At 42.0% G+C, this 19,264-nt stretch overlaps 1 long non-coding RNA gene across 1 annotated transcript in view; it reads right to left on the bottom strand.

Annotated features, from left to right (window-relative positions):
- The window catches only part of LOC137517712 (uncharacterized), a 32,229-nt gene that overhangs the window by 5,874 nt on the left and 7,091 nt on the right, over positions 1-19,264 (bottom strand). Inside the window, exon 2 of the long non-coding RNA XR_011020634.1 lies at positions 2,338-2,416. This is a non-coding gene — a long non-coding RNA (uncharacterized lncRNA). The remainder of the gene's footprint in view (positions 1-2,337; positions 2,417-19,264) is intronic.

Here is a 19,264-nt window from a genome sequence, read left to right as displayed (position 1 = left end):
GGGCACCTACACTTGGCTAGAAATACTGGGGGCACCTACTCTTGGCTACTTAGACTAGAGGCACCTATACTTGGCTAGCTATGAATGGCACGGCTTTATCGATTTGGCTATAGCTTCACAGTAGCCTGGGTGCAGCATACGATTCGGAAACAGATGCGACACCTAGTGGAAATAGGACCTGAGTGGAGTGAAGGCTATGTGTGGCTGGTGTGAGGACTGAAGTGATCGCAAAAGATAGCAGCAGCCGTAATGGAGCCATTGAGCTGCTGGATATTATTATAATTTTATTAATATAGCGCCAACATTTTTGATAGCTTTGTACATAGTACAAAACAAATAGTGGGGTACATAGATACAAAAGAGGTTCAAAACTCTGGACAATCATGACATCTAGCAATACAAATACAGACATTGTTCATGAGTGGTTAGAGACATCACAGATACTGGTGCTTGTGCATATGATAAATTACATCAGAATAAGAAACACTAGGATGTGGTCCCTGCCCTTGCAAGCTTACAATCTAGAGGGATATTGGCATTGTTTTAGTCCTTGATCCTAGCAATCAGCATAGCAGCCACACAGGTGCATTGCCTCTAGATTTCTCAAGTCCTCTAGTGATATAGAACAAAAAAGAAAAAAAATCCACACATGCAAAAAAAAAAACAACAACAATATAAGGTTTGATATGACAAGCTTGTAGGGCCCTCTATGGAGTCCTCTTTGGAGTCTGTATAGGGATATTTCACAAGACTCATCACTTAATACCACTAAACTATTTGTTTTTCTTATGTCAAAGCAGAATTCATTAGTTTTGCTCATCCCTACCCTAAGCCCTGGAAACATAAATCACTTCATTTGGGCAATGTAAGTTTGTGGCTATAGTGCACTGGGGGCCCTACTTAGCGCAATGGCTCTGGAGTTCGGCTATTAGTCAAGCTTTGGATATCAACTAATATTAAGTGTATGTGTGTCTGTGTGTGTGGGTGGGTGGGGTGGGGGTTAAGGTTGGATGTACATTAGACGTTTTGCACTCATTAAGTTTACTTAGGATTTTTAACAAGAACACCTACATGAAATAGGACATATTATATATTGGTTTTTTCCCATAATGAATTGGGCTTGAACACTGAAACAACATGTATTTTTTCTAGAGATATAACTAAATTTTTGTAAAAAAAAAAAAGTGAAATAAAAAAATATATATTTTTCTGTTGTGTTTTTTTTTCAAAAAAGAATTATATTTACTGACAAAAATGTTACTGTTTGTAAAAGCCCTGATTCTGCTGAATATAAGATATGTGTAGGTAGCAAGGTATAGGTGCCGCCAGTACAGGTAGCTAGATATAGGTGCAGCCACTATATGTAGCCATATATAGTTGCAGCCAGTATAGGTAGCCAGGCATAGGTCCTCCCTATGCAGGGAAACAGGAAGAAGAGAGGAGCCGGCCGCCGGCTGGGGACACGTGGCATGGAGCGAGCGAACGGGTGAGTTAATTACACACACTGCTATTCCAGCTCTGCAGCAGGCCATGGAGAGGGAGGGAGGAATTATGTCAGCCCCCCTCCCCACTGCTTCCAGGAGGGAATAATACCAAGAAACATACTAGGTACGTTTTTGGCAGTTAAAGCCTTTTTTGGCCTCAATTCACTAAGATCATGCTAGAGATAATAAAGCAAGAGAAAACTTACCTCCACACGTGAGAGAGTTATCTTACCTCTTCACTCCTTAAGTTACCTCTTCTGTAGTTAATTTACCTCCTCTGTAGTTAATTTAGCTCCTCTGTAGTTATTTTCACACACAGTTAATTAACAGCCTGTCTTTAACTCTGGAGTTATTTTAAGGATTGGAGAGTTAATTTAAAGACAGAAGAGTTAACTTTAGGCTTGCCTGAGGTAAAATGTTTCCTGAATACTACATGCCTTATCACCATGGTAACAACTCTAGAAGAGTTATTAAAGACAGGAGATAAGCTTAGTGAATTGAGGCCTTTGGCCTCAATTCATTAACCTTAACTCCTGTCTTTAATAACTCTTCTGAGCTGTTTTACAGTTATCACCATGGTGATATAATTGTGATAACTGTAAAACGGCTCAGAAGAGTTATTAAAGACAGGAGTTAAGGTTAGTGAATTGAGGCCTTTGTCTGTTAAAAAAATATATTTCATATTTAGTAAGATATACAGTTGGTCAAGGGTGATAATACTCCTGCAAGGAACTAGTTTTCTGCTGCGGAAAAAAACATACAGCACACAAAGGATGATTAAAAGGACCTTTGTACTGCAATAAAGGGAGAGAGAGAATGGCTAGAGCTGGTATTATAGATGCATTGCACTAACCTGCAGATACGGTAATCACAGGTGTGGCAGTGAGTCATAGAGTCCCCATGGTAACCGCCTGTTTACTCTGTACTCTTTACTTTATAGCAAAGGGGGAATGAAAAAAAAAATCATTAGTTGCAGGATTGTCAAAAAACAAAGTAAATTGTTACTGCTAACATTGTATGGAATTCTATATATTGCTATTTTTCACGGAAGATTTTCATTTAGATTATTCTTAGCTATTTTTACACCTGCTTATTTTCAACGTAGTTTGGCAAGTAGGAAATACCTGGAAATATATTTTCTTTATATCTAAAGACTTTGCATGTGATAATATGATTGACACACCCCTGCTTCATCTAGCAAAGTAAACAGGATAGACTGGTATCCTCATTTGTACTGTGGGTGTCTCCAGGTATGCAGGGAGGTTATGGATTTATTATTAGGGATCTCAACTCCTGCCCAGACACACACCTTTTACTGGTGGGGTTACTGAAAGGTCAGTGAATTTGGTCCATTCCCACTATGATACATGAAGTGCAATACAATGGGGCAGCACACAAAACTGGACAGAAATGAAGTTTGCAGCACTTTTTAAAAAAATGGACTTCAAGTTACTGCATTAGTGGAAATGGTTGGTGACTATTACACCAACAGAGATAACGTATCTGTCATAAATCCAGAATATTCTAAAAAAGTTCTCATAGTAGGTGTTTGGCTACAACTGCAGTCACACACAACTGCTAATTTACTAGCCAGTCCCCCAGGCAAGGGCTGCAGAATATTGCTACCAGTGGAGTAGGGATCACTAGAGCACCCAAAGTGGCCATGGGGTCTCCTCCCCCGAAGTGCAGAATATTGGCAGGGTAGGCAAGGGACACAGTGACTGACTTCAACCGGCTCCACCGTTGAACTACAGACTCCAGATGTCTTTGTATCCATGACTATAGCGGCCTCTCTCGTCACGTTACGTAACGAGAAAGGCTGTTCTAATCATGGAGATGGAGACACCTGGAAAAGGTAGGTCGCTGGGGGAGCCCGGGAAGGGGAGTCATTTGTCTCATGCTTCCGCTGCCATTACTCTGCATAGGACAGTGGGAGGGGTCACGTCTGGCTACCTATACTTGGGGGGGGGGGGGGTGGTGTTTGCTTCTGCTTACCTATGGGGAGACCTTCTAGATACCTATACTGGGAGGGTGCATCTGCCTACCTATAGGAGGTTCCTTTTAGCTACCTACCTACTGTATACAGGAGGGGGGCACCTCTGTCTTCCTATAATGGGAGCCCTCAGGCTACCTATACTGAGGGGGCTACCTCTGAATACCTATACTGGGGGGGGGGGGGTCCTTCTGGCTACATATACTAGGGACCCTATGGCTAACTGTATTGTGGGGACTACCTATACTAGTGGGTTATTTTGGCTACCTACTGTATACTTGGGGGCTACTTCTGCCTATTTATACTGAGGGCCTTCTGGCTACCTATACTAAAGGGGCTACTTCTGGCTACCACTAAGGGGGATCAACTTTAGCTGCCTATACAGAGGGGCCTACCTATACTGTGGGATCTACTTCTGCTTACCTATACAGGTGGTCACCTCTGGCTTCCTATGTTTATCTATACTGGCAAGGAATTTTTTAGCTACTTATACTGGGGTCTACCTGGAGGTAACACTGCCTACCATTTATGAAGGGCTATTTAATGCCAGGGTGTCCATCTGGCTACCTACAATTGTTGTGATAGAGGGTAGGAGACCAAAGGTGCCTTATAATTTTGGTGTGGGCAGGGGCCCCAACAAAAACTGTGCTATGGCGTCCCATGATTTCTAGGTACACTGATGAAAGTGAATGGTGGTGAACCCATGGGAGCAATTGGGATTTGGCCAAATCGCAATCCCAGGTTCTGCAGCATTAGAAGATGCATCTGGTTCAGAATATCCACTTGGTTTAGAATATTTTTTTCTTGGGTTTCCTCCTCTAAACCTCCCTGGTGGGCTGTGTGGCCAGGTGTGTCTTATGGAATAAAAAATATGGTAATTAGGGGATAAAAAATATTTTAACTTCTCATCACCCTTTTTATTAACATGTCAATAAACTGTAAGCTATTATGCAACGGTATAGCTTTGTAATTGTAAGCAAGACTCTTAAAGGAACACTGCAGCGAAAAATGTTAAAATCTGACAGGACCAACAGGTTTTGGACTAGTCCATCTCCTCATGGTGGATTCTCAGGGTTTTCTTTGTTTTCAAAAGCATTTCATGAACGGCAGTTGCTAAGTCTAACTGACAAAATCGTGTGCAAGTGAGTTGGCAGGCTGGCTGGTATCTTATTATTTTGACAATTAACCTGCTGTTCATGAAATGCTTTTGAAAACAAAGAAAACCCAGAGGATCCCCCATGAGGAGATGGACTTAAATATTTTAACTGCTTTCTTTTTTTCGCTCCAGTGGTCCTTAAACAGTGGCATAACTAAGGAGCTTGGGGCGTTGTTGCAAGTTTTACATGGGACTCATGCACTAAAACCTACCAAGTACAGCTACAATGTCAGAGAGGTGTAATCAGAGAAAGACAATAGCTTGTTAACCCCCTTGGCGTTCTGATTCTTTCCGGATTTTAGGGTCTAAAAGCGGTGCAATTTTTTTGGCTCCAGCGCTGCAGTTAAGCCTCCATCCTCCGGGTGGCTCTGCGCGCATTGCTCTGCATTCAGCCTCCGGCGGCTTCCCCGAGCAGAGGTCGGGATCACCTCTCTTAGATGCAGTTTTCCACCCCGACTCTAGCTCGGGATAACCGCCAAGGAGGTTAAAGGATCTCTGTCACTAAATTTTGAAATTTATGTAAACACAAACAAATAAAAGGTACGTTTCTTCCAGAGTAAAATGAACCATAAATTACTTTTCTCCTATGTTGCTGGCATTTACAGTAAGTAGCAGAAATCTGACATTACTGACAGTTTTGGACTGACATAACTCATGGTTTAGCTCTCCTTATTTTACATAACACATGGTTTAGCTCTCCTTATTTGACATTACTCATGGTTTAGCTCTCCTTATTTGACATAACTCACGGTTTAGCTCTCCTTATTTGACATAAATCATGGTTTAGCTCTCCTTATTTGACATAACTCATGGTTTAGCTCTCCTTATTTGACATTACTCATGGTTTAGCTCTCCTTATTTGACATAACTCATGGTGTAGTTGTCCTTATTTGACATAACTCATGGTTTAGCTCTCCTTATTTTACATAACACATGGTTTAGCTCTCCTTATTTGACATAACTCACCCTTTAGCTCTCCTTATTTGACATAAATCATGGTTTAGCTCTCCTTATTTTACATAACACATGGTTTAGCTCTCCTTATTTGACATTACTCATGGTTTAGCTCACCTTATTTGACATAACTCATGGTTTAGCTCTCCTTATTTTACATAACACATGGTTTAGCTCTCCCTATTTGACATTACTCATGGTTTAGCTCTCCTTATTTGACATAACTCACGGTTTAGCTCTCCTTATTTGACATAAATCATGGTTTAGCTCTCCCTATTTGACATTACTCACGGTTTAGCTCTCCTTATTTGACATAAATCATGGTTTAGCTCTCCTTATTTGACATAACTCATGGTTTAGCTCTCCTTATTTGACATTACTCATGGTTTAGCTCTCCTTATTTGACATAACTCATGGTGTAGTTCTCCTTATTTGACATTACTCATGGTTTAGCTCTCCTTATTTGACATAACTCATGGTGTAGTTCTCCTTATTTGACATAACTCATGGTTTAGCTCTCCTTATTTGACATAACTCATGATTTAGCTCTCCTTATTTGACATAACTCAGGGTTTAGCTCTCCTTATTTGACATAACTCATGGTTTAGCTCTCCTTATTTGACATAACTCATAGTGTAGCTCTCCTTATTTGACATAACTCATGGTTTAGCTCTCCTTATTTGACATAACTCATGGTTTAGCTCTCCTTATTTGACATAACTCATGGTTTAGCACTCCTTATTTGACATCACTCATGGTTTAGTTCTCCTTATTTGACATAACTCATGGTTTAGCTCTCCTTATTTGACATTACTCATGGTTTAGCTCTCCTTATTTGACATTACTCATGGTTTAGCTCTCCTTATTTGACATAACTCATGGTTTAGCTCTCCTTATTTAACATTACTCATGGTTTAGCTCTCCTTATTTGACATAACTCATGGTTTAGCACTCCTTATTTGACATCACTCATGGTTTAGTTCTCCTTATTTGACATAACTCACGGTTTAGCTCTTTTTATTTGACATAACTCATGGTTTAGCTCTCCTTATTTGACATAACTCATAGTGTAGCTCTCCTTATTTGACATAACTCATGGTTTAGCTCTCCTTATTTGACATAACTCATGGTTTAGCACTCCTTATTTGACATCACTCATGGTTTAGTTCTCCTTATTTGACATAACTCATGGTTTAGCTCTCCTTATTTGACATTACTCATGGTTTAGCTCTCCTTATTTGACATTACTCATGGTGTAGCTCTCCTTATTTGACATTACTCATGGTTTAGCTCTCCTTATTTAACATTACTCATGGTTTAGCTCTCCTTATTTGACATAACTCATGGTTTAGCACTCCTTATTTGACATCACTCATGGTTTAGTTCTCCTTATTTGACATAACTCACGGTTTAGCTCTTTTTATTTGACATAACTCATGGTTTAGCTCTCCTTATTTGACATAACTCATGGTTTAGCTCTCCTTATTTGACATAACTCATGGTGTAGCTCTCCTTATTTGACATAACTCATGGTTTAGCTCTCCTTATTTGACATAACTCATGGTTTAGCACTCCTTATTTGACATCACTCATGGTTTAGTTCTCCTTATTTAACATTACTCATGGTTTAGCTCTCCTTATTTGACATAACTCATGGGTTAGCTCTCCTTATTTGACATTACTCATGATTTAGCTCTCCTGATTTGACATTACTCATGGTTTAGCTCTCCTTATTTGACATAACTCATGGTTTAGCTCTCCTTATTTGACATAACTCATGGTTTAGCTCTCCTTATTTGACATAACTCATGGTTTAACCCTCCTTATCTATTTATCTCATGAATTATCTCTCCTTATTTGTTTAACTCGTGCATTAGCACTTCTTACAGTTAAGGTGAAAATAAGTAACCTTTGTGAATCAACCCCATTGACTGTTGAAGGCTTGTCAAGACATAAAAACCTGATGTCTGGGAACAAACTTTTAGCTGTGATTTTTTTTTGGGCAGGTTTTGAGGAGTAGTTAAATACGATGTATAAAATAGTTTTGTATCAACGTGTTTTTGCATGTCATATTTACAGCTCGATGCTGAATGTGGGAGTGACGGCCCGTAAGCAGACAGTTATTTCACACAAGAGTGTGTGAAAGCTTTTGTTTACATAAAATAGACATTAGCATTCATCATCATAGCTGAGACTACTGCAGATGTCCTCTGCTGCTGGACACAGACTTATTAATCTGTGCAGTGTAATGTACTGTATCCGACTCCTGCTACTGTTCATCCCTTGCAGCATCTGCTCCCACCTAATAAGCTAAATCAGGAGAAAAAAAATCAATAAACTCATTTGTTAAAGGGAACCCGAGGTGAGAGGGATATGAAGGATGCTATATATATTTCCATATCTATTTACTTGTAAACAATGCCAGTTGCCTGGCAGGCCTGTTGATCTTCTGGCATAAGTAGTGTCTGAGGCAAAACCCTGGAACAAGCATATGGCTAATCTAGTAAAACCTGAGTCAGTTGAGTCAGAGTACCTGATCTGCTGCCTGCTTGTTCGGGGTCTATGGCTAAAGGTATTATAGACACAGGACTGAGAGGACTGCCAGGCAATTGGCATTATTTAAAAGGAAATAAATTTGGCAGCCTCCATATACCTCTCACCTTGGATTCCCTTTAAGAAGAATAGCTTCAAATACTGGTTGCTCTAGTGCAATGGATTTTAATGTAATATACAGCTACTTTAAGTCCATAAATACTGTATCTAAGCATTAGCAAAGATACTGTTACCTTAGTTTTGTACTGAAAATGAATGTTGAAGTTATATAATGGAATTTGTTTTAAAGTGTACATTACCAGCATTACCATGCAACTTTACTGAATAGAATGTAATTAATAAAATCACTTATTTTCTACAATATTCATTTATACATTATTTAGTCAGTGTTTATCCACTGTAAAATATTTCCTAACCATGATTTAAATTCTGAAATTTATCACAGTTGGGAACATCTATACTGTTGGCAGGTGCATCAATGTGGAAAGTTTGTTTTGTTGTGTGTTCCATAGTGAGCAGAAACAACACCTGGGCCCAAATGCAATTCACTTTTTCACCTGAGTTATCTCCTAGGAGATAATTTTCATCTTCTCTTTAAATTAAATTTTCTGCATTTTACAATTGAAAAAGTACACAAAAGATGAGAAAAAGTACTAGCCTATTCCATTTTGAGCATTTTCTTGCTTGCTGGTTGCTTAAAAGGCATTTTATGACAAGTTGTGAAACTATCACCTAGGAGAAAACTCTGGAGAAAAACTGAATTGCATATGGGCCCTGGTCTCCCCGAGTGCATTGGAAGGAAAATTCTGCATAATAATAAGCCTAGGCTAAACATCACAGGGAGGGCAGGGTTACATATTAACACACAGCAATGTATAGGCTATAGGAAGTGTTCTGTTGCTGAAACCAGGATAATTCATGTAAAGTGGGTGTCCTGGGTAATTTACTACATTCTACTATATGTCACTGCAGTTCCTCAACTGAGAGAATGGTTTAGGACTTGAGGACCCCCCTGGGCTTAAACCCCCCTAGTGACCAGGCTATTTTTGCTAAATAGGCCTCTGCAGCTTTAAGGCTTCGCTGCAGGGCCATACAACTCAGCACACAAGTGATTCTCCCCCCTCCTTTTCTGCCCACCAACGGAGCTCTCTGTTGGTGGGGTCTTTGCCCTGCCGGCATGTTTGTTTATTTTAATGTAAATATTTTATTGTTTTATTTTATAATAAATAATACTATTTTTTTTTATTTCTCTACCAGTCCTTCCCTCCGTCCCTCTGCCAGCCAATCATAGCGATCGACTGTCATAGGCTTCAGCCTATGACAGCGGATCGCTCCTGTCTCCCCCAGATGGACAGTCATGTACAGCGCTGCCGTGGATCGTGGATGGAGTAAATAGACATCGGTTTCGCCCGTCTAACAGTCTCCTAGTGGCAATCGCAGCTGGGAGACTGATGGCGGAGCTGATGCCAATTGGCGTTAGGCGGTCCTGGGGCTGCCGCCTTGGTCATGGCCATTGGCGTTAGGTGGACTTCAGGTAGTTAAAGTACTTCTACACACTCCCCTCCTTTTCAAGTGTCCAACAGCAATTAGATAGCTCAGTGTAACGATTGGTGTCAGCACACAGAGAGAATCTGATTATTGATGATCTGCAGAATCATCAATAATACAGATGTATACTTGATTATGGATGATCTGAAGAATCACCAATAATACAAGTATGACTAACCTCAGGACACCTAATGAAGTGTAAGTGTTTGGTGTAACTGTAGGCTATCTCCCGTGAGGCGGGAGACACAGGCAGCTCAGCCAGTGACCACCTGAGGGGCAGGTGGCCCTCGGCTGTGCAGGAACTAACGTATCTCCTTGAGAGAGGGGATAGATAGAACCTGGCAACCAGTGATACTTGGTGATCTGATATAGACTGTACTGCAGTCAGGGGACTCCAGAGGAGTAGAGGCCACTGTACAGACAGACTGAACACTCAAGGGATGAGTGACAGCCTGGAGGGCCGGGCAGGCCAGGTCGGCAACACACGAGCAGATAAGGTACAGAGACAGAAGGCTGATTCGGTAACCGGGTACAGGCATCTATACATGTAGGGATTTGGTGACACTGGCCTCGTATGGCTAAATACATTTTCTTAGGGCTGGTCCACATGGACGCTTTGGGGGGGCTTTTACCGACAGTGTTCGGGATCCATCATTAAACGCTCCCATTGAAGTAAATCGCAGCAAATTGCCCAAAATTGCACCATTTTCAGGCGATTTCCCGCCGATCGCCTTTCAGTGCTATAGAAGCGCTAAACTCGATCGCGGAAAAATCGCTGCAGTGTTCAGTGATTTTTCCGCTGAAAAATCACTCCCGCAAAACTTGCGCTTTCAAGTGTGAATGGGCCCTAACATATAATTTGCTTCAAATGGGCACGCTATTGACCTGGGAAAGTATAATACCAAACACATCAAATTTTCACTCATGGCTAAACAATTTAAAAATGTATACATATAAAATGATCATTATACATTCCCTTTAATAGAATGGCATGTTTTTTGTTTAAATTCTTATTCTTTTATTCTTATTCAGCCAACTTATTGTAGCAGAGATAAAATCATAGAGAAATATGTTATCGATAAAAGAAAAGCAGGGTCGAATATCTAAAAGTGCATACACACGCATTATTAATATTGTTATGAACACACAAAGGGCTCGATTCACTAAAGCGTGACACCGCTTATCACTGCTGTGATAAGCGCTTTTGCACGCGATTTCATGCGCGATTTAGTGACTTTGCGTGCAAAGGTGGGATATCATGTGATAAACATCAGTATCACGTGATATCACTGCAGATCACGCGAACGGAATGCAGATCACGCATTATAACTGCACACAGCTGCACCGGTGCACGCGAAAGGTCGCACCATTCGCATGCAAAATAGCTGTTCAGGCTATTTTGCATGTGAATGGTGCGACCTTCCACACACACCTGCAAGCCCAAACAGTGACAGATCGTCAGATAATCATTGTGTAAAATGTTGCCTAACGACCAGAAAAGATAATAACAAATGATGGTGGTTGGGCATTTTGCCTAATCCATCCTGCCAGATTCTGCCAGGCAAATTCTGACGGTAATCGTTGTTTTGAAAACAAAAACAAGAGAATCTGTATACAGTGCATCATAGATGGTAGACAAACTCAATAAACAAAAAGACATCCATAGAAAAAGCAAAATATGCCTAAGTAATGAAGCAATAAACTTTATTTATACATTCAGATATACTAAAATCAATTAAAAAGAAGATAGGGGTATACAGCTACACATTGAATGGTTGATAAATATAAATAAAGTAATCAAAAAAGCTCAAATCTAATAAACATCAAAATATAAAGATACTCAAATAAATAATTTTCTTCTATTGCACTCAAATTGGTAAGTATAGTGTCCTGTACAATATGCAATGCAACAATTAATTAAGCCAATAAAACATATAGCTTATGATAAGATGCACTGTGCAAACAATACACCTGAGGTAGTTGAGGTACAGAAACTGGTACTGGTACTGAGGTAGATATTGATAAGTGCACTATGCAAACAATAAATCTGTAACCTAATAGCTGAATAATTCTCCTACTACCTCAGATTCATTTAGTTATTAGGTAACTGATTTATTGTTTGCATAGTGCACTTATCAGTATCTACTTCAGTACCAGTGGATGCCCTAATTTCTGTTTCTGTACCTCAGATACCTCAGATGTATTTATTGTTTGCAGAGTGCACGTTCTCTTGAGCTGTAAAGGCTGCCATACACTGGTCGATTGCCACCAGATCGACCAACAGATAGATCTCTCTCTGATCAAATTTGATCAGAGAGGTATCTATTGGCTGCCCATACACTGCACATAGATTTTGAATCGATTTCAGCATGAAATCGATTCACAACCTGGGGAGCTGCCGCCTGCTAGCCGCCCCCATTTGGTCTCCCCCAGCCAGCAGCAATGATATTACCTGTCCGCCGCTGCAAGTCCCTGGGTCCGTGCTGTCCCTTTCTCCGGCTGGCCTTCTTCTCCATCTCCTCTTCACTTCCTGTCCCATGCTGTGACAAGCGGAAGTTCAAACAGTAGAGGGTGCTCTACTGTTTGAACTTCCCTTTCTCACAGGACGGGACAGAAAGTGAAGAGGAGATGGAGAAGAAGGCCAGCCGGAGAAAGGGACAGCACAGACCTGGGGACTCGGGCAAGCGGGATAGGTGAGATTATTGCTGCGTCAGTCGTTGCCGAATCGAGGCCGCTAACAACGCGCTCCCATGCCGCCAGCAATTGAGCAACATTTTACGCCTGGACAGATCGACTGAATCGATCGATTTCGGATGGAAATCAGTCGATCGGTCAACACTTGCGTTAATGATTTCACAGCAGATTCAATCACAGTGATCGAATCTACTGTATATCGGTGGAAAATCTGCGTAGTATATAGGTACCTGAAGGCTCGGTTTCCATTTAGGGTGGATCCGTTCGCCACAGAGCAGAGCTGACAGTTCTGGGTCTGATCTGCTCAGCTTTACCGCTGCGTTCACGTCTGAGGGCAGATGTGTTGTACCTTAGGTGGTTATGGGCAATGCATCCGCTTGTCCAGAAAAGTGATGCAAGTTCGGATCCATTTTTTTTGTAACCAATGGAAGTGGATCCTACTATAACAATAGGACATCCTTCCTGCGCAGAGTGGCGCTTGCAAAAACTGAACAAATGGGAGCCGAGCCTTAGTTTTATTGGATTCAATAATTGCTGCATTGCACTATGCACAGGACTTACTTGCCTAATTTGAACATAACAGAATTAAATTATTTATTTGATTACCTTGGTATTTTTATATTCATTTCACTCCATCTGTGTAGTTTTGATTACTTATATTTACATTTATCAACCACTCAATGTGCGGCTGTCTACCCCAAACTCTTTTTAATTGATTTTTGTGTATCTGAATTCCCTATTAAAGTCTATAATTTAATTTGGATTCTTTAGTGCTGTGGTTTAATTAAATACAATATTTTCTTTTGATCTAAATGATCTTATCGATAATACAATCCTTTGCTTAACATCACATTGTTAATGGGCACCTTAAAGGTTACCTGTAGGGTGTTCATGGCACTTTGCCACACGGTGAGTTGAATGACGGCTCACCCAGCTGTCGTTAAAAATACCGGGCAGCATTAATTACTATTTCCCCTCCGAGTTGTGGCAACTTGGAGGGAGAAATAATTCAGGGTCCAACAATCGTAGGCCGGGACTATAGCTTTGCTATAGCTGCGCCAAACTGGGATGATATGCAGCACGCGGCGTGCACCAAGAAGCCCTACCTCGACCTGTAGACTCCTCCAGAGGCTTCCCCCAATGTACTCCATTGGGCTGGTCCAGTGCTGTGTCCCCCAGAAAGACAAACTGTTGTCGATGGCTCGTGCATATGCAGTAGCACGGACCTACTTGGGCATTGGCGGAAAAAGCCGAAATTGATCAGGTCCTGCTACTGCGCATGCACAAACCATCTGCTCCTGCACAGTAGCACGGGCCAGATCATGATCAACATTTTCTGCTGGCACATAGCAGCCGCATGTCCAGGATCTTCAGGGATCTCTGGGCTTGAACAGCCTGATGGAGGAGGATGCAGGAAATCCTCTGGAGGACCCAGAGCATTCCCTCTTCTGTTCTGAGGTAAATATTCAAAATGTTAGGTTAAAAACCTCACAGCTGAGACAGGAGCCAGTGAACAACTCAGATCCAACAAATATTTGCTGTTTCGGGGTGCCTCTGCTTATCTTTCCACCATCTACAGGAAGAAAGGAGAACTTGTAATGCATGGAATTACCGGTAACAGAACTTGTGAATTATTATTCTGCAGACTTTAGAAACTGGTAACCAGGGCCGGCCTTAGGTTTTACAACGCCCTGAGCGAAACCTGATTTTTGTGCCTCCCTTCATCCTCTTCCCACGTGCATATACACACATGCACACAGGCCCATATGGAATTCCCCTTTTCTCCTGGGACAGGGGTTCCCAACCTTTTTGACGTGACACATCACGCCAAATGCCCAGATCTCCACAACACGTCACGTATGTATAATAGAAAAATACTATTAATAACCACGAATTGATGGAAAGAGTGCATTATCCTGAATACACTTAAAAATGAAGGCTAGAACCTTTCAGGGATATTAATAAAAACAATCAGAGGGACAGTTAGCCCCCTCCCCATTTAGAATGATAGCACAGCACCGACAATTTGCACCACGCGTTATAGCCACAGTGCACCCCCCCTAAAACACCCTCAGACTCAGTATAGGTAGGTAGCTAGGTATAGGCGCCCCCAGTATAGGATCTCATGTGTAGGTGCCCTCAATATAGGTTGCCAAGCATAGGTGCCCCCAGTATAGGAAGTCGGTTGAAGGTCTCCATCCCCCCCCATAGGTAGCCAGGCGTAGGTGCCTCCAGTATAGGTAGCCAGATGTTGGTGCCCTCAGTAAAGGTAGCCAGCTATAGGTGCCCTCAGTATAGGAAATCAGGTGTAGGTTCCCTCAGTATAGGGAACCAGCTATAGGCGCCCCCTTGGAAGCTTGCGCCCTGAGCGACCGCTCCAGTCGCTCATATCAAAGGCCGGCTATGCTGGTAACATGGCCACATGCAAGAAAGCTGATACTGACAGATACTCCTGGTCTGAGAGACAAAGGACACTCCCTTAAAAGCAGCTCAGCCAGTTCAGTTAGTTTCTCTGACTGAAGCATAAATATGATCTGTCAAACATGCTCAATGAATGCTGATGAATGCTGATTGTAGAAAGTACTTTGTACATTCCTATTATTATGCACTGAAAAACAAATACCCTCATAGTTATAAGCACCAGACGCAACACTTGTTGCATGGATTCAAATATTTATTATATTGTATGAAATGCTAACTGAAAAAAGTAGATGCTATCATGCCTGTTAAATATACATACAATGTGCAATGCATACAACAGTTACAGCTTTATGAAAAAAATGAGAGTGGAAATGTAATTAGTTCTATTGTCTGATGACACTCTGTAAATGTATCATTTGCACTTCTTTATTTATAGAAGTATGTTTCTTATAAATAACTGCCTTAGAGTAAACTTTGAACAATGCTGGCCAGACAGCTCTTGATGTTACTGTATTTAACTGTGAAAATGTGGTGCATGTCAACATTTCATTAAAGTAAATATCATCCTTTTTCTATCACAGTTCATTGCCCCATTCTAATTGATTCAAGCTTCTGAATCAAAAGAGAAACAAGTGGCTGAACTGCAAAATTAGACACTGTCTAATCTGGATAATAAAGTATATGGGGATAAGATTTTTCCTGATATTTAGATACAGATTTCTCCAGAGATCTGTGCCCTCATCAGGGCCGGTTCTAGACTTTTTGCTGCCTGAGGCAAACTTGTGAGGATGCGCCCCCACCCCCTGATTTGGAATACTCGCACAGCACCCGACAATTTACTCTGCTTCATTTAATGTTCTCGCATGACATGCTGCAGCTCAACACAATACAATACAATAATAATACAATAACATTTGTAAAGCGCTTTTCTCCCATAGGACTCAAAGCGCATAGCTGTGTCTCAGATCAATACAGGGTTGCAGGCTGGACTGTGTTACAGAGGAGATAGTCTGGTGTTCATGAATGCCAGACTGAAGAGTTGGGTTTTCAGTTTAGACTTAAATGCTTCCAGGGATGGAGCTGTCCTGATTGAGTGTGGCAGGGAGTTCCAAAGTGTAGGGGCAGCATGACAGAAGGCTCTGTCTCCAAAGGTTTTGAGGTGGACTCTGGGGGTGACCAAGGTGTTATATCCTTTTGATTTAAGATTGTGGGGGATGTGATGCAGTTGCAGCAAGTCCTTTAGGTATCCAGGGCCCAGATTGTGCAAGGATTTGATTGTCAGTAAGCCAATCTTAAACAAAATTCTCCATTTTATCGGTAGCCAGTGGAGTGAACACGGGGTTGGTGTTATGTGGCAATGGCAGGGTTGGTTTGTTAACAGCCTTGCGGTGGCATTCTGTACTAATTGCAGGCGGCGTAGGTCTTTCTTATGAAGGCCTGTGTAGAGAACATTGCAGTAGTCCAACCTTGATGTGATGAACTAGGGTTTGAAGATCCTCTGAAGGAATGAGGTGTTTAATCTTTGCAATATTCCTTAGGTGAAAGAAGGATTGTTTCACAACAGCTGAGATTTGATTCCTGAAGCTTAATTTCCCATCAATCAGTACTCCCAGGCTGCGCAGACAGTCTGAGTTGTTCAGGTCCGAGCTCCCTATCCTTAGCGGTGTTGGTTGAGACTGGGGCTGCTTTGCTGTCGAGCCCTGACCTTTGATAACAAGAACCTCATTTTTGTCAGCATTAAGTTTTAGCCAGTTATTATTTAGCCACTCCTGAAGCTCAGCTAAACATGCATTTATTTGTGGAGTAGTGGTTGTAACGCCAGGTTTGAATGACAAATATAGCTGGGTGTCATCAGCGTTGCAATGATATGTCAGGCCATGTTTTTGTATGATTTCTTCAAGTGGCAGCATGTATATGGTGAAAAGTAAAGGGGATAATATCGTGCCCTGGGGTACACCATATTTTAGTGGTACAGGGTTGGAGAGGAAGGGCCCTAAGGCTACCCTTTGTGTTTTGCCAGCCAGGAAGGAGTTGAACCACTGGAGAACAATGCCATCTATGCCACAGTACTCTTGTAGCCTGTTAAGCAAGATTTCATGATCAATTGTGTCAAAAGCCTCTGAGAGTTAGAGCAAAATCAGGATGGAACATTGGCCTTTGTCTCTTGCCATGAGCAGATCATTGCAAATCTGGGTGAGGGCTGTTTCAAAGCTGTGATATTTCCTCAAGCCAGAGTGAAAAGGGTCAAGGATGCTGTTTCTGGAGAGCCTGGCTTCAAGTTGGAGGTAGACAGCCATTTCAATAATTTTCCCCAGAAAGGGGAGGTTTGAGACAGGTCTGTAGCTATTTAAAGTGTCTGGGTCTAAGGATGGTTTCTTGAGTAGTGGCCTGACGATTGCTTCTTTCAGACAAGAGGGAAACCACCCTTCTTGTAAGGCGCCGTTGACTACTTTGTGGTATGCCGGTATAAATAGCTCAGAGCATTTCAACATAAACTTAGTGGGGACAGGGTCCAGATCGCAGGTAGTCTGGCGAAGGTTTGAGAGGATATCCAAGATGTCTTTTCCAGTGGTAACCTTGAAATCAGACCATGGTGGTAGGCTATTTTTGCATCCATTATATGGTTCTGCATAGGTTTCCAGGGCTGTGAATTGTATGGCAGATCGTATGGAGGAGACTTTGTCTGAGAAAAAGTGGGCAAATTTCTCGTACAGGTCCTGTGAAGGTCTAACGCTGGATTCCGGCAAGATAGATTGCAGAGATTGTCAACCATGCAGAAAAGTTGGGCAGGTCTGTTGGCTGCATTTGCAATCCCGTGAGACACGAATAAGGACTTCTTTTTGTTGATCAGCGTTTGATATTTTTCCAGGTGAGCAATTAGGGAAAGATTGTCTTCAGGGGACTGATGTTTGCACCACTGTCATTCCAGTCTGCGTCCCTGTTTCTTTAGTTTCTTGACAGAGTTGTCCAACCAGCGAGCATGATGTAATGGTGCGGAACGTTTCATTTTTAAGGGAGCTATGGAGTCAAAAGCGGCTGAGACATCATGGTTATATTTGAGGACCATGGATTCAAGGCCTAAGTTGTGATCTGTCAGTCCATCTAGATTGAGGTTGTTCTGAAGGTGTTGGGGTGACAAACCTTTCAAGGAACGATATTTTATTTGTTTTATTAGTTCTTTCACAGCATGCTGGCTGTGAGTCTGTGACAAACAAACTTCTCACCCTCAGCCACTCCATTCCTCCTCAGGAAGGTACACACAGTACAAAAATGCTGCCCCTGAAATCTCTGCGCCTGATGCAAATGTTTCACCTTGCTTCACGAGCTACATACCATTCACTAGCCTCCACCCTTCCATATCTAATTCAAATTAACTAGTGAGAATGGATGTAGACCATCTCTATAGGCTTTGGTTGTCTATGGTTGTGTCTGTCGGTATACAGGGGCATTACAATAGACCATGCAAGGGATGTAGCCGCAGGGCAGCCCGAAGCTGCAGGGGGCCCCGTGGGGGGAGAAGTTTCTTTTCCCTGTCCTGAGAGACTGACAACTAAGGGCATGGAGAGAAAAAAACTTTCTGCTCTCCACCCATTTTTTCTATTAACTGCATCTGCTCAGCCATGCATAATGAATCATACAAAGTTTTGCAGACAAAGATTTGTAGACAGTCCCTATTCAGTGTTCAGCAGGGTCTTGTGTACCGTGCTGCTCTACCCTGAGGCTTTATACCCCTCCCCAAGTGCTGTGCCCTGTAGTGATGCTGGAGGAGAATACACAGCCATGAGTCCTGCTCCATTGGAGGTGGACAGAGAGAGTGTAATAAAAAGCTGAGGCTGGGAGCACATTCCTTTCTGTATGAGTTTTCTGCACACCATGGGGTTGATTCACAAAACCGTGCTAATACTTAAGCACGACCGTGCTATGCATTTAGCAAGCAAAGGGCTTGATTCATTAAGACAAATAGCATGCCTTATCAAAGTTAGCATGCCTTATCAGAGTAGCATAACAAGCACTATGAACCTGCTGGGGCTCCGGGCAGGACGAGTGGAGCTCTGGTTATTGCCAATTAGCAGGCATAAGTTCGCTATGCTATTCTGATAAAGCATTTTAACTTTGATAAGGCTATTTGTCTTAGTGAATCAAGCCAATGTGACGCGCGCAAAGGTTTGCGCACGTAAAGGTTAGCGTGCGTTTAACTCGGCAAAGTGTGCGCATTACCGCACGACAACCTTCGGCTGCGTGCGCACTTGAATCTTTAGGCGTGCAAACTTTTGCGCGCGTCACTTTGCATGCTAAATGCATAGCACAGCTTTGTGAATCAACCCCCTTGTGTGTCTGTATGTGTTTTATTACAGAAGCAAGTGTAATGATAGAGAAAATGCCTGCAGTGCCTCACTGCTGTCTGTTTTTATCTGCATGGGGAAAACACATTCAAGTGTGCACTAGCCAATTGAATAACAT

The sequence above is a fragment of the Hyperolius riggenbachi genome, chromosome 5 (genome assembly GCF_040937935.1).
Source record: "Hyperolius riggenbachi isolate aHypRig1 chromosome 5, aHypRig1.pri, whole genome shotgun sequence".
NCBI lineage: Eukaryota > Metazoa > Chordata > Amphibia > Anura > Hyperoliidae > Hyperolius > Hyperolius riggenbachi.
Note: the sequence above shows the minus strand (reverse complement) of the source record. Positions and strands in the feature narration are given on the sequence as shown.